Source organism: Zosterops lateralis (genome assembly GCF_965231275.1).
Source record: "Zosterops lateralis genome assembly, chromosome: 4".
NCBI lineage: Eukaryota > Metazoa > Chordata > Aves > Passeriformes > Zosteropidae > Zosterops > Zosterops lateralis.
Window position 1 is genome coordinate 9,689,419 of NC_139765.1, and position 12,649 is coordinate 9,702,067.

A 12,649-nucleotide genomic window follows, 5' to 3' on the forward strand; every position below is an offset into this window, starting at 1 on the left:
ACATGTAGACAGTAGTCTCTCTGGCCTGAGACACTTGTCATAATTCACAGCTCTCAGTGACCCTTGGTTTGGAAGGGACAACATGAATGTTACCATACTGTTGTCAAAAGGCACCCAACCTTTTTCTCCTTCTACTTTCAACGCAAAAAGTCAGCAAAAAACTGGCTCTTTTTTTACAGTGGGGCAGCCCATAAGGCTCTGGACTAATACTTTAGGTCATCCGTCTATCCCCTAAGCACTTTTTTTGTCCTGGTAAGGGCTCTTGGCCATCCCTCCAGTTGAGGTATTAGATGTACTTTGCCAATAAGTTGTCATTAATACAAACTTTAGTTATCTTTTGTGTCATTTTTTGTCTCATTAGTTGGGTGTAGTTTGAACACAGTAACTGAAAGTCATGAATCTGATTTAGCTTCTCTCTGAAGTCTCAGTATTTCAAATGCAGTCTCCCCATTTTCCTGCATCTTGGGCAAAGATGTTTTCACTCGGTGCACAGGAGATTGTCAAGAGGTGTCATTTCCTATTTCAGTGTCACTGGAGATAGCTGTAGATGGGTATTTTCAGTCCTTGAGTCATCTTACTCATCTCTCTCTGTCAATGGAGAGCCCGGGGTCAGTCTTCATGCCTTGAAGAGATATTAAAGTTTACAGTTTTTGTTTTTCAGCTGCACATTGGCACTCCCCACAGCAAATCCTTCCATAGCTTAGGAATGTGGGAGTTCTGATGTTTGAAGGTCTGCCTATTTTACTTAAATCCCAACTAGACACTTTGTGGGTCAGACACAGATTTATTTGAGAGAGAACACCCACACTTCTTTTCAATTTCTTAGAGACTCTAAGGGAAATCTAATTTCTGGCTGCATCACTTCTCAAATGTAAATTATGTTTTCAGATCTAACTGACTTCCACCTCCATACTCTGAGACATCTCTTCACAGCCACTGCCTTTATTAACTCATTTTATGAAGTATTTCAAATTTAAAACCAAGGGAAAAAATGGTTTCTGTGCCTTGGGTGCTGACATTTGTTTCTGACACAGATGGGGGAAAATCTCACCTTTAAAATTATATCTGTAGATAACCTTGTAAAGGAGCACTGGCCCTTCCTTCTTGCCAGTAGAAGCATCACTTTGAGTGTACACAAACAGAACTGGAAGGTCACTGGTTCAGACAGACAGGCCAAGCAAGCCCTGCTTGCAAATACTCCTATTCATCTTGAAGGAAAGGAGTATTGCACTGCAGTAATACCAAGTTTCTGTATCCTAATACACTCTCACCTTCACTCTCCCACATACTGTCAGATCATATTTCAGCATAGCTCCTACAAAATAAAATCACAGATGTGTCTGTGTAAGCTAATCTTCAAATGGAACAGGTTGAAACGTTTGAGAAGTTGTGTCAGAAAAGCAGTCTTCAGATCATGCTGGGTTTCTATCTCTGCTTCAAGCCTCAGGATATCCTACTAGCTCTTCATGTGCAGTGTAGGAATCTAAGAAACCTGACTCCAAGCTCTAGGTTGTCTTCTGGAGAAGGGCTCGTTTCCAGGTCTAGCCAGGAATGTTTTACCTGGGCTGTGTTCTTGCAGCCTTTGAGAGGACACAGCCCAACAACTGCCACACCCTATTCTTATGGAATGTAAATAATCAGTCCACAAATGACATACTTGCATCTGGGCAAAGGTTCCTGGAAGTACTGTCTTCAAAGTGCCACCTGAACCCCAAAATGTCATTTGTCCATTATCTCTTTATGAAAACAATCTGTTAAAAAAAAAATCTCCATTGTATTGCCTTTTGCACCCTTTGCCAATGTTGAAATGATCTCACCCTTAAAGGTACAAAAACTTCACAGGTTGTGCAGTTACTCTAAGCACAAATTTATCTGCTCAGGTCAAGAATTTTCATCTCTGTAACCTGCTTCAGCATCATGGATCACCTCCATTCTTCCCATCTGATTCGATCTCTAGCCTAAGTACCAGTGACATTTTCATTTTTTCACATGAGCTCAGCCAGCTATAGCTGTTCTCCAGATTATTTTCTTGGCGGGTGTGTTCTGACCCTGTTTGATGTGGTGCTGTAGTTTTATCTGGTGAGATAAATCTTCCTCAGTGAACTCATGTGGGGAGTCCCGCTCTGAACTACTTGTGTGTGCAAAGTAAGCACTGTGATAAAATGCACATAATCCAAAGGTACTTAACGTGCAGTAAGCTGCCCTACTTTTGGTAGAATTGTCCTACTTTTCAGTAAGGAATTTTGCTTTTCTCCTCTGTAAAAAATTGGCTAAATATCCTAGTTTCTGCCATTACACTTTGCTTTTCTTTCCTTGGGGAAAAATAAGGAAGATAAAACATACGGGGAATGTGTAAAACATTTTTCCAGGTTTCTCCTGTATCCCTCTTTTTTTTTTGTTCTATCAGCATTCATCTCAGCACTAGAAAATACAGCATCAAGGGCAGGCGTTGCTTCAGTCAGTTTCATTGTATTTAAATAAACTGATCAAAGCACTTTATAGGAATTTATTAAGCCAAATGAAACTCAGTAGAAGTATTAAAGTTGTCTTGTCACTGCACCAAGAAAGGTTAAAGGATTTTCTTGTGGTCCTGCAGGTCAATCATAAGAAAATTATTATTCTGTTCCCTTTCTTTACTGCCTCTATTTCTTAGGGGGTTTTGGTGCTGTAAGAGCTGATGACACAGTGGAATGCTTACTATGATCTCTATTGGGGTTTCGTACTTAAAATTTTTAGAGGAGATTTGTAACTAATACAGAAAAAAAAAAAAAAAAAAAAAAGAACCAGGTCATACATAGGAAAAATTATTAGCTAATAGCAGTTAACCAAATGCTTTTCTGTTCCAAAGCATGCACATATCAAGAAATAGTTGTATACAGGACTCAAATTATTAGTAGTTGTGGTGAAAACAAGGTCTTGATAAAGTCAGTCTGACCATAGGACAAGGGCTGAACATTTCTCTAACTTCTCCCTGCACTCCACTTCTATTCCTTTAATTCTGGATTCCTAAAGTTTAGCTTTGGTTCCAAAACCAAACTTCTTTTACAGTACACCCTCAAAGCAGATTTTAAATTCTCTCAACCACGGTCTTTTCTTTCAAAATGCCCAGAAAAAAATGGCCCCAAATGACCCTCTAGCTGGGCAATGCAAGCCTTTCATCATTCCTTCCACTTGAACACATCCACTTTCCTCTTTCACACTGCCTCACCCAAGACACTCATTCAGGTTCTTCTTCCACTCCTGCCCAGGAGACATTCTAATATCACTGTTGCTGAGCTACACCTTCTGAGCAGACAGAGACCAAGCCCTTGTGCTGAATCTGATAGAATGTGTGGGCAAAATTAACACAATTTTTTTCCCTGAAATTGTTTTAAACAATTGACCTGCTGAATTTAAAGGATTTGAATGAAAATAAGAGCCAATCTTCTCTTTCTTGGTTGTGGCGTGAGAGAAAATCTCTTGTCTCTTCTCATCTATTCTTCTATCATCATTCCTTTTTTAGTCTGAATTATTGGAGTGTTCTCTTAGCTGACTGTTGTGGAGAAAAGGAGAACATATCTGTCAAGACACACACACTGATGTAGGAAACTCTAAAGGCATGTATGTGAGTGTGGAATTGTGGGTGCTGAAGCTAAGATCTCAATCATCCCTTGCTGAAGGGAATTTAAACTAGTGCCTCTTCACATGACAAACCTTGCTAGAAAAGGGGAACAAAGTACTCTGATATATTATAACATAATGCAGACAAACAAAATGAACAATATTTCCCCGTTTTGAACCTAACCTCTGCCAAAACCACCCCACCATGCTCATAATTGCTTGCAATCCCTACAATGGATTTATGGAGACAAAATGAAAATGTATTGAAATGTTCAATAAACAAAGCAACAAAACCTGATGAGAGTCTGGAAAAATCCAGCTGGGAGGATGCCCCCTTTATAATTTCTTTGCATATAAATTTACCAAGTGCCAAACCTAAATTTTCCCCCCAGATTTACTAAGTGGATTCTGATGCCTGAGAAAGGTGCCAGCTTAATATGTGGTGTTGCTAAAGATCATTCATTTGTTCACTTGTAAGAAATGAAAAATACCCAGGGACAGAATTTTCCTGTCCTAGATCATCACTGTATTACAATTGAGGCCTAGAAGGATCTGTTTAAGAGATAAGTGACTGAATTCTGTTCAATGCTGTTGTTGAAGAGGCTTTAATTAAGAACTTTAATTAGTCTATTTTCTCATTGCCTTCTTTGTAGGAGATGCTGCTTATTATGGTATTGTTGATACCTGGTCATATTTACCACAAAAGAACGTTAGCAAACCTCCTTCACAAAGATCCAGAGCCCTCATGAGAAAATTAAGAGTCTAGCTCCAAAAGAACTTGGCTGGATGTGAACCACTGATCTGTATCATAGAATCAGAGAATCTTAAGAATCATTTGGGTTGGAAGAGACCTCCAGGATCTTTGAAATCACCATAAAACCTTGTTCCCAGGTGCCACATCTACACTTCTTTTGAACAATCCTAGGTTCCACCATTTTGTACCATATTCCCAATTCCCCTAGCCAGCTTTCTGTCAGAGTTCTCAGCACTGTGACTGAAGAATTGACTGCTTTGGGACCTCTGTTAGGACAATTCATTGTATCAACAACCTACAAACTCTGATGGGTGAGCTCCGTTTATCTGTCCTTGATTACTACAAAATTTTGCACACTCACTGGGCAGAGTAGAGTAGCCTTTTGCCTTTTGTTTTGCTTTCCAGCAAATTGACATATTAGTGACCTCCTGTCACAGGAAAGAACTGCTGCAGTGAGGAAAAGGGGAGCTTGAGGCCAGGTTTTTCGTTCCTGTCTACAGGCAGAACTTTTTCATCAACCTCAATCCCTCTAATCCAACCCAAGACACTTCAGCATGAGTTCAGCCTCATGTTTCACAGACTCACCTTGGCCAGAAGTAATTGTGCCTACAAAATGACAGTTCAGGCTTGCCAAGAGCTTTCAATCCTACTTGATCTTTTTTTTATTTTCCTCCTGTTTCATCAGTAATCTGAGAAATGAGGTGAGTCATTCAGACAGCTTTACAAAAATTGACCAGCACCTTACACTTTTGGCTCCAGGTTTGAGAGAATTTATCTAGGAATGGATAACTGAAAGAAGCCAGAATAAATGTGGGTGGAAGTAGCTTCTTTTACAAGACTCCCTTCCTCAGTGTCACAGAAGAAGGTGAGCACATTCAGGCTGCCAAACAGAAGTCCAGCTGCAGGGCCTACTCACTTTCCCACAGATGTAGGGGGGCCCCAAAAGGTTCCTCATCTAAAGCCCAAAAGTGAGCAGTACGGATGAAAACCACAAAAGCAGCAATTCTGTGGCAGATGCTGTTTTTCCTTACACCTCCCAGGCTTGGCTTCTTGCTCAGCTGTTAAGCTCCCACTCCTCCACCAGGAGCATTTGACAGCTGAACAGGAATTCTGTAGCTGATCACTGACATTACTCTCAAGCCGTAGCTCTCTGATTCATTTTGGGTTTGTCCAAGCTCCAGTTCAAGCTCTCACACAGTGCTTACCAGATCTGTGGCATACATGGCAACTTTAGGATTGTTCCTAATTTTTTTTCCCTGTAGTTTCATCTTTGCTGCTGCCTTCCTGTACCCCTGACAGTTTCAGTGGTTCTTTGCTTCCTAGCACTGGCTCATGCACAGGATATGTACAGATAATCTACAGAGCTTACTCCATGACAAAGTCAAAGCACCTCCTGAAGGTGTCAAAGATGAATTTCTACTTCAGAATTTATCAGAAAGTACCATTATAGATGTACACATCTCTTACTATTCAAGAATTTTTAAAACCTTTTAAACCTTTTTAAACATTTTTTTAAATAAATACTTCAGGAGTCCATTATCAGAAAGCAAAGGAGTGCATTGTGCAGACATACAAGGCTCTTGGAGAAGTTGTTGTTCCAGAGAGTGGGCTACTATTATAACTGAAATTTGGGGAAAAGTGGGGAAAGGGAGGAATTCTGTCTGCATATTGTCCTTGTCTAACCACCTATCAGTAGCCTAGTCAACACAGTATATACTCTATTAAAACTGTAATTTTTTACTTCTTTATCAGGAAACCAGCTCTTGAAACCTGTCAGCATTTTCCAGAGGAGATGTCAGATTTCTGAAAACTTCCAATGAAAAAACAAAGCACCTTCTAAAGGCCCCAGTGAAGCTTGCAGCCTGCTGCCATTCCCTCAGCAGGGTTATGTCTTTTGTGGTTGTGAAGTGACGAAAGCTCATTGCAAGCTTCATTTTCCCAGAAGGCCCAGAGCCAGCTGCCACAGCCCACAAAGTGGTCAAGCTTGGCAGGGGAGATGCTCTGCTGCAGCACATCCCTTGGACAGCCCCCATCCCTTAGTGCTTCAAGGGATGCCTGGCAGCAGTTCCAAAATACTCCCCCAGTGAAGCCTTGGGAAAAACTACCAAGGTAGTTCTGCTTAGGGTTTCCTTGCTAATGCAACAGGGAACTGGTTTGTATCCTTAGTTCAAATCCTCTCTGTACCTAAACTGGTGCAGGTGGAAAAGTTCTCTATTAAACTTTTCATTTCCCTATCAAATGGCAAAATATGTGTTGACCTACACATCTAACATTTCCCAGCTAGGTCTTCAGGGAGAAAACCTGCTATTTTTAATACATTTCTGCGACAGTAGGCAATACTCTTACTTCAGTGGGGATTAAAGGTCTGGACTGCAGTTAAGCATCTAAGTGCCCTTCAAGGGCCCTTGGAATAAATACTACCATATAAAAGGATCAGGGAACTGGGCAAAGATTCCCTTCTGCCACAGTTCCTCCTGTTCTACATCTCTGGTTTTCTCAGGCCCTAAGTTGCTATTTGATGTGGACCAGGCCTGTAGATCAAGTACAATCACAATGAGTTACTTGGGATAGATTTATAGGCATATATCTCTTCAGATCCAACTAACCAGTGACGCAAACAATCAAAAGTTTAAGCAGTTAAAGGACTGGGGTCCACAAATGTTATCAATAATGAAGTGTTTGACAGTGGCAGTGGTTGCTAACACAATCTTTACACTGAAATGATTGTAGTGTCTCCACAGATATCACACTTCCAGAAATAATCATTTTATGGGGGCTCTAGGTTATTTTTACCTGGTCTTTCTGCAGAAAATTCAGTAAACGCTGTCCTCTTCTCTTGATAGTGTTTTCCCTTGCTGACCAAAAAAAGAGGAAAATATAATAAAATAAATCAAGGATACATCAATACAACACTCTGGGGACTGTGTAAACTATATTTCTTTTGAAAGTATGACTAAAGCATAGAGAAAAAAGAGATCATGATTGAGCTTGGCATAGAAAGAGTACAGGTTTATAACTTTGAAAACAGTTGCGTAAGTTAAGTGAGACTCAAGATAATAACACAGTAAAAATGCATCAAAAATAGCCACTAATCCATCATTTAAAGCATGCATTTAAGCAGACAAGGTAGATAGTGTGATACTTCTTATTGGAACAAAAATATATTATAAAGTTCAAGCTTGAAGGACCAGAATTTCTGCTCCTGGATGTATTACCAAATAAAGATTAGATTAATATTCTTGTTTCAATAAAAGATATCATGTAATCTGTACTGTCTTAGACTGAAATTTCTTGTTCTTGGACCAATAAGGATACATATATTCAATTTTTCCATTACTTTGACTAAACCTCAGAGTATTTAAAACACTTCTTTAAAAAAAATGTGGTGAATTATGCCAGAAAGGCAATTTTATACGGAGTCTCATGGCAGTTTCTGTGTCAGTGTGTTCACTAGCAAAGCCCCCTACTAAAATCCAAGAGAAATTGAGATCTGATTTTTCTTTGTCAGAACTGTAGATTAGAACTCAACCTATTTTCCAAAACTTTAACCCTCTTTTTGTGTTTGGAATTACACTCCACCTTCTAATAAATCTATCAAAAGGCAGGATGGGCGCATGGAGAAAGTTTGCAACAAAAGTTTGGGCTTGTTAGGAGCAAGTCTATCAAACCCTAATTTTGGGTTTGATACACAAAGCTGTGGAATTTGGGGACTGCTGAGCTACTAATTAAACTGTGTGGTAGGTTCCTGTCTCCTGGTACTGCCTTCTCAATGAGCAGGTCAGGCCTGAGAACCCAGGAGCTTTGATACTTCTTTGAAATCTTACTGTGGATTTCACTTTCCTTCCCAGGCACAGGAGTTTGGGCTCAGAGATAGATTTGAAATCCCACTCACACCAATGACTTAACTGTCTGACTAATAGGGTTAGCTCACAAGTTTTATTCTACAGGATAGAAAATGTCCTTAAAATTGCAGCCCAGCTAATTAAAAATCTGCTAATGTTACCTGTGGATGATGTAGCCATAGGAACTTGGTAAGCACATTGAATTCAGTAATTATCAGGCTAGAAAATGCATGAGCTATATAATCAGTAAAAATTATAGGATTGAACTTTATGGCTTTTGCTTGAAGATAGCCTTGGGACAAGAAGCTTTAGAGTTGCAAGCTATGGACATATTTTGGCTCAGCTTTGCACATTTTGACTTAAACTACATAGTTCTGTCTTCTTGTATAAACAACTAACAGCTGTATGGGGTTACATTAAATATTTGATATAACTATACTCTGAAGCTGCAATCAGTTCTTCAAGAAGATAAAAAAACTTCAACTCCTGCTCTATTAAAATGCCTGCTCTTGGAAAAAATTGCTTAAAATCTATGCACGTGGCAAAAAAAGGATTTTTCTTTCCAAGTGTGCTCTTATGAGAAATGTAGAGGATGGTGTTGAAAAGTTGGATGGTACAAACACACCAGGACTCTTTCCTCACCACTCAAACCACAGAGCAATTGAGCTAAGTAAAAAGGCCAGGCAGATTATGATAATGGAGCCCTAAAATGAACGTGGCCAAACCACACTTGATTTTGATTCAGTTAAGTGAATCAAGAACTTTCTTGGCATCCTTTATGCTGTGGCATAACAGAGAGCAAACCTGAATAGATGATCAAGAAAGAAAAGCTCTTACATATAGATCTAGTCCAGAGGTGCTCAGAAAAACAGTGTGATGATGTGAGAAGAAAGAAATTTGTTCTGTAATTTATTTCAATTGACCTCATAAATGTGGTTTTCAGTATAACTAACAGACATAGGGAACTTAAGGGGGACATTTGTGTATGCACATATTCATGCAATGTTTGCCCTTTTTTGGTAGCACTTTTAGCACCCTGGATGGATCTTGATGAAGCATTGACAGTGAGTTCTAGTCCAGTAATTCTATAACCCTGCCAAAGAGGAGGAGGAGGAGGATGGTGCTTCCCCAAGCTGTGAATAGCAGTAGTGTCATGACAAATAAGATGATTTTACAGAACCTTTGTGATCTTGAAATCAGAACAAGGTCAGCAACTAAGCCAATAGGGAAGATGTGTGAATGGAAGCTTTTATCTGTAACCTTTATTCATTTCAAAATATGCTGACAACAATTGTGTTCTGTAAGGAGTGGGAAAGGTTTAGCACCACCTTGTTTTTAGCTCCAGGGGATGGATTAGAGCCTTAACCTTTAAGCTGGGAGAACATCAAGCCTCCTTCCTGGAGCTGGGAGTCCACCTCTTGGAGAAGTCAACTCAAAGTCTCACTCTTAAAGACCAAATGGGAGAGGTAAAGTGCCCCCAGCCACATGCAAACCAGCTAACACTAGTGCACAAGGATCACTGCAACTGTGCCTAAAGAGTGCTGAGAATTAAGTTTATTTGGTTTTCCTCTGCTTTACTTCCTTTTTTAATGTCCTTTCAACATGTAACATTGTGGGGTAAAAAAAGAACAAATTCCACCTTGGCCCATTTGACTCCTCAGTCAATGGAGCTCTGCTGACAAGTGTCCCAAGCCTGGCTAGCCCTGTCACTTCTTTTTTCAGTTGTAATTTCTTCAGCTATCTATACAGTCACTACTAATCAAGTTTTCCATTTTTGGCAGCCAGTAGGAAAGCAGCAATCATCCAGGAACTAGAAGAACAGCAGCAATGCCAGTGCCTTTCATTCAGATAACTAAGATCATAAATCAGTTTTAGGTTGTCCACTAAAGCATGATAAGGCCTCAATCTTCTGTAGATGAGAGAACAAACAGACTTACCGTTTTTGCTCCCTAATGAAATGATCAAATATGATTAGTCATTCAGGAAGAATTCGTACCAAAGCTCTTTTAACTTCAGTGAAGTTTCCACTAATGTGGAAAAATCTTCAGACCTTTGGACCATTGTTTTACTGGAGTTAAAACCATTAAAAATGGCTATAAGAACACATGAAATTTACAGACAGGATGTAACCCCTGGCTTGCTTTTATGTTCTTTTTCCAATTTTAAGTCCACTGTCCTGCTTTTATCATCCTGCAGCTTCACCAAAAAGATAAAAAAAAAAAAAAGGATATTTTTTAACTTACTTCTACTTCATTCTTTGCTTCCAGCAGTTTCACTGACAGTACATTCATGGGTTTAATGTCCTTATGGGAAGTAGCTTTTTTCTCTCAAATCCCAGCTTTTTATCTTCTCAGTCTTTATTGCTTTCACATTCTCACCTGTATTGAAAAAAGACACCAATACACACACACACACACAAAAGAAAAGGGGATTGCCTCTCCATCCTTTTCATTGATCTTTTGGGCTTCAGCTGGACTCCCTTCCTCAGCTGTGACCCTTCCTGAGGCGAAGTGCACAGTTAAAAAGGCACAGGAATGAGAATTACAGAACACTAAGAAAAAAATGTTAACAAAAAAAAAAAAAATCACATTTAACCTTCTTTCAAGTTTTATAACTCTTTCTTAAGAAGTTAATTTCAAACACAGTGCTGGTTTTATTGCACAGCTCTATGCTTCCCTATAATGATCAAGCTGTACTGAGTTGGGACTTTCACTGCCAAGAGTGTATTTGCAATCCAATATTTCGGTGGTTTGCATTGACCTTGCACGTCATGATTAGTAGGAACCCGAGTTCATTTCATTTTTGTGTGTAGTTCAAGTCACACACTCTTATCAGGTCTATAATCCTTACTGACACACAGCTTTTTATTGCCAGCTGTCCAGGTGAATCAGCTTTCAAAGGTTGCTTTGCTGCTCCTCGAAGTCCTGATCACAGGAAAGCAGAGTAATGCAAATTAGAGCTCTGAAGTGCCCTGCCATTTAAAAATAAACTTCTGCAAACTTCATAAAATGCAGATCTACTTATTCCAACCACAGCTTCTTTGAGAAGACAAATAATCAGGCAATATGTGATGGTTATCATTATTGCACTAATTAATTAATTAATTGCATCTCTGATATTGCAGAGTTAATACTCTTCAACAAAGCAATGCCATGAAATGGGACACGGGATGCTCAGTGATGCTGAAATGTAAATTGCTGGACTGTAGTGAAAGGAATTACTTTGTGGGAAAAGAGCGTATGGTTTGCATAGCAAATTTGGGTACAAACACAGGATGTCTCACCTGCCCTCTCCAGCCTGGAGGACAAGAAATATCTCAATAAAACTTCATGTTCTTGTGGTCCCATTCACTGCAGAGAGTCCACTGAGTTAAGGGATTTATGAAACCCTAGATCCAATGCCTGAGAGTTCCCTTCAGGATTTCCACATGCCATCATCTGAGAGTGCCCAAGATGCTGACCCATCACCCTTCGTCCAGCCTCGTGACTCCCATCTCCTTTATTTGCATTTCTGATGATAACATCAATCTTTAGGTGGACTTCAACCTTTTGACTTCTCTTGAGCAACAGTACAGGAGCCAATTCTCCCACTAGCTACATCCAAACAATCCCTTTGATATCAGAAAGGCTTACTGTAGAGTTTATGGAAAGAGACTGCCAAACCTGACCTTTAATCTAACTGGCATTGTAGAATAGCTCAAACAAACAACCAAAAAAAACCACAACATAAACCAGATTCAATAGCAAGTTGCTGGCAATTACCACCAGAGCGGGGAAAGATGGCTTTATCTCAGAAGGAAAATGGAGCCACCTGACATCAGACAAGTTCACAAGTTCACAAGTCCTCATCACCATGACACTGAGAAGCCTATCAGGGCACTCACCTGGCATCGCCTTTGGGCAGAACTGGCAGTGGTAAAGCTGTAGCACATCTACGCCGCAATCAATAGCTCGGGCTGGCACCATCACCTTTTGCTAAGTGTGTTTGCCAAGTGCTGTAGAAGTTAATATTCAGTGAAAGTTCAATAGCCACCATTGATTCAGCATATTAGTCCAGAGCAGGAGATTTCCCTGTTATTCTGCAAATACGTGCCCTGACAAAATGCCAGATAGTGAATGTCACCCCTGAACTGCTGCACGTTGTAATCTGGGCTGTCACTGCCCAGTAGATGCTGTGGAGACTGAACTTGTGCTTCTCCCATCACGTAATTCACCTCTAACCACAGCTGTGGACCCCATGAGAGCATTACAGTGAGAGGACCAAACCTCTGTGCACAGGCTGCTGCCTGAGCTGGTTTGCAGCCTCGCAGTGCCAGCGCTGTGATCCAACAAGTGCAGATGCATGGAAGAGTGGAAGAGCAGCACACAAGCTGACACAGTGCAACCAACAGTCCAAGCAAGTGTCATTCCAAGAGGTATCATCTGATTTTGACTGCAAAATGGATGTTCTGGAT

The 12,649-nt window shown here is 40.1% G+C and overlaps 1 long non-coding RNA gene across 1 annotated transcript; it reads right to left on the reverse strand.

The window, feature by feature from the left end:
• Nucleotides 1-451: 451 nt before the first annotated feature.
• LOC310908729 lies at nucleotides 452-11,092 on the reverse strand. The gene is made up of 3 exons (XR_014589946.1): nucleotides 10,440-11,092; nucleotides 7,148-7,209; nucleotides 452-622 (listed from the first exon to the last, which is right to left on the reverse strand). It is a non-coding gene; the product is annotated as an uncharacterized lncRNA (long non-coding RNA).
• Nucleotides 11,093-12,649: the final 1,557 nt, after the last annotated feature.